The sequence below is a fragment of the Ochlerotatus camptorhynchus genome, unplaced genomic scaffold (genome assembly GCF_037179485.1).
Source record: "Ochlerotatus camptorhynchus isolate MF236.1 unplaced genomic scaffold, CSIRO-AGI_Acam_v1.1 ptg000420l, whole genome shotgun sequence".
Lineage (NCBI taxonomy): Eukaryota > Metazoa > Arthropoda > Insecta > Diptera > Culicidae > Ochlerotatus > Ochlerotatus camptorhynchus.
In genome coordinates this window covers 85,427-88,603 of record NW_027040906.1, presented here as the reverse complement: position 1 = coordinate 88,603, position 3,177 = coordinate 85,427, and the positions used below count along the sequence as shown (strand labels likewise).

Below are 3,177 nucleotides of genomic sequence, written 5' to 3'. Positions count from 1 at the left end.
AGTGTGCAAGTGAATTTCCTGTATAAGCTGTATCTCGAGAACCTGGCCATATAGAAGGTTACTGTCTTCAGTAAAGTTGTTGAGGTGACTAAGTCCTTTCGAATGATGGTCATATTAGTTCAGAACTCTCACACTACGCGGCGCTAGTGTACACATGAACATCCTTAATATGCTATGTTTCGAAAGCTTGTCTATATAAGATGTTGCTGTGCAATGTGAGAACAGGAACAGAAACCGGAAAAGGGATGAGGCCGGAAATCAATGTCAGATGCCATTTTGGATTCCAAGATGGCGGCCATCGGTTCAAGAAAAACTGTCAAATACCCTACAATATGGATAATTTTGGAAAGGGGACGACGTGCAGAAGCCGGAAATTGATGCAGACGCCATTTTGGAATCTGGAACTGCACACTCCCACGCAAACTATCAACGATAACGGAAGTTTGCTCTATCAGATGACGGTGTTAGATTGCTTGGATGGGCTTTGATTCTCGAGGAATTTGCGTTTAAAGCCATTGTTTACGTTTGGTTGTTCCGCCTATTTCAATTGTTGGTCTAGAATTAGCTTATCTTAATGTAGGGTTTATTTTTACAGTTCGTACGGACCGGAAGAATACCTTGAGGAAGAAGATGGTTATCAAGACGGCAACCCACTCGAAGGTACCAGCAACATGGACTCCAGTGCGGGTGGAAATGTTGACGATACGGACATGCCATCAGTACATCAGACAGCGAGTCAGGAAATGAACTTTGACATTGAGTTTTCTGGATCGGATGATGAACGAGTGCAGTCAAAATTCTGCTTCAATGGGATCTATGTCCAGCATTTATATAAAAGCCAGCAGCGACCAAAGGAAGTAACCCAAACACTTGTGAATGGGAATTCACTCGAGGAGATACTTCAATGCATTTGGAAACAAGCATGCAAACTGGTACATCGACAGGTGATCTTAGAAGAAGAAGTTCCTAACTGGTCGGAAAAACAAGATCCAGAATTTGAGGACATCGATAAATTCGTTTCGCTACAAGATACGGTGAAGAAAAAGATCTATGCAACATCACGTATCACACCACGGCTGCTGGTGTCATGGAGGAGCAAATCTATTAAGATATTCGTGTATGCTTATTCCACGAATATTGAATCATTAGGTCAGTATCAAATAATAATGCGAAGATTGATTGCACCTCAAAACCCTGCCGCTCAGGGGCGCATTCAACTAGGGATGACTCAGTATTAGCTAGTGAGCTACGAAACAGTCATTCCCACATTGAGGGACACTTCAGTTCCTGGATGCTGTGGGCAAACTTGATCAATTCAGCTCCAGCCCACAACCGTGATCGAATGTTGCAAGCTGAATCTCCTCCTATCGAGTTGTCCAAATACTTTCATTGGACTGGTGTCTCGGAAGCGGCTCGACTACAATCTGTTCATCGGAGTATGGTTGCTGCCCAAACAAATAATGATGCATGGTGCCGTGATATGACTGATATTTCGAATGACTTAAACATGGCTCTTAATATCTTGCAAGGAATGAAACAGAAAATAGTCAGCATGTCCGCCAGAGGATCGGTGAATTTCGAACTATTTACAGCAATGGAATAGGTTACACGACCGGAAGAATCAAACCTTAGTCGTGAGATAGCCGAGAAGGTGACTGATTGCGAGGATGTGGATCATGCGGGATGATTGAGAAGATAAGTCCGTTGTGTGGAATTATCACTTGTGCTCTTTTTTTTATCAAAATATAACATTGCAACTGTTTTAAACATTTCTTTTATTCATCAAATCTACGACTGCTGATGACTTTCATTCAGGAATAATATTGAAATCCATATATTTAGGGTCTTGGTCCAGACCTTTTCTCTGCAATAAAAACGCCCCCAGGTAAGGTAAGTATCCACAGTTTTCGAATATCTGCTTACACTCATAGACTTTGAATGTCCTCCCCATGGACATGGAGGTTGACGGTACTGAAGCAAAGGGTTATGTTTAATTTCCTTATATTTGCAACGATGATGATTTCCTATAGTGACACATATCACCTTCTGAATGCTTCAGTATGCCTCAAACGATTAGTTCTTGGTTGTTAATGGAACTTCCTTGATGAAATCGGCTGCTTCATGCAGACTGAGCAATTCTGATTACAGTATCAGATTTGTTCTGAATACAGAGGAACTGTGAGGGCTTATTGGAAACTTCTCATAAATAAATCGCCAGCATCATTTGTATATTTGATATTGAAAATTAACCTCGGAAACTATTTGCATATCAAGCGAAACCGTAGTTCTGAATTGTCAGGAAGCGTTATGGTTCTGAGATGCTCGATGACTCTGGAGGGATCGGTTTTGCTTACTGAGCAGAAAATCATGGGTTTAATCAAAAGCTCTCCGTCATGACTCTTAAAATTCATGATCACTAAACAAAATTAATATGTTCTTTCGATAGCCGGCTATCGAGATATTAAATGAACAACAAATAAACAATACATACTTTTAGTTGCATCGCCAACTTGAGGTGAATCCTAAACGAATACCCTACCCAACCCTCCAACTGCGAGGCACTTATGAGGGTGTCGCTAAGTCGGTGGCCTCTCGTTAAGTAAGTACTACATCAATATTTCCTTCCCTATCCCTAGTTATGGTAAACATGGGCGTGGCCGGGAATAACGACAGTCATGCTTCTGTTATTCTTGTTTAGATTTGAACCAATGTTTACTCCCCAGCATTATTCCTGAAAGTAGTCTAACCGAGAATTTCAGAAGAGACGTGAGTGTCGCTAGTATCCAATCTACGAAGTATATCATAACAACGCTAAAGCCACAGACAAACAGACATAACACATTGAATGTGTCTCACTGAAAAACATCGTCGCTAAAACATTACCGCCATCTGTTGAGTACACTGTTGTGGGTAGTACGCTGAACAGATGGCGGTAGTGTGTAAACGTCAAACGGAAGGGAATAGACTATGCGCGCCACAGGTGGCGGTACTACCAACTACTATACTTTTAAATTGACCGTTAAATGCTTGTTCGATGAATAATTTGTGTTATGTCTTTTTGTCTGTGCTAAAGCTATCATCACACTGTTTGACAAAACGCCAAATATTTGGCAAATTTGGACAAATATATTCGACCAAAGTATAATGGCCAAATATATTTGACCAATTTTTGCTATG

General features: G+C 41.0%; 1 pseudogene; it reads left to right on the top strand.

Moving 5' to 3' along the window:
- Positions 1-671: 671 nt before the first annotated feature.
- Positions 672-1,687, top strand: LOC135711101 (uncharacterized; annotated as a pseudogene).
- The last annotated feature ends 1,490 nt before the right edge of the window (positions 1,688-3,177 follow it).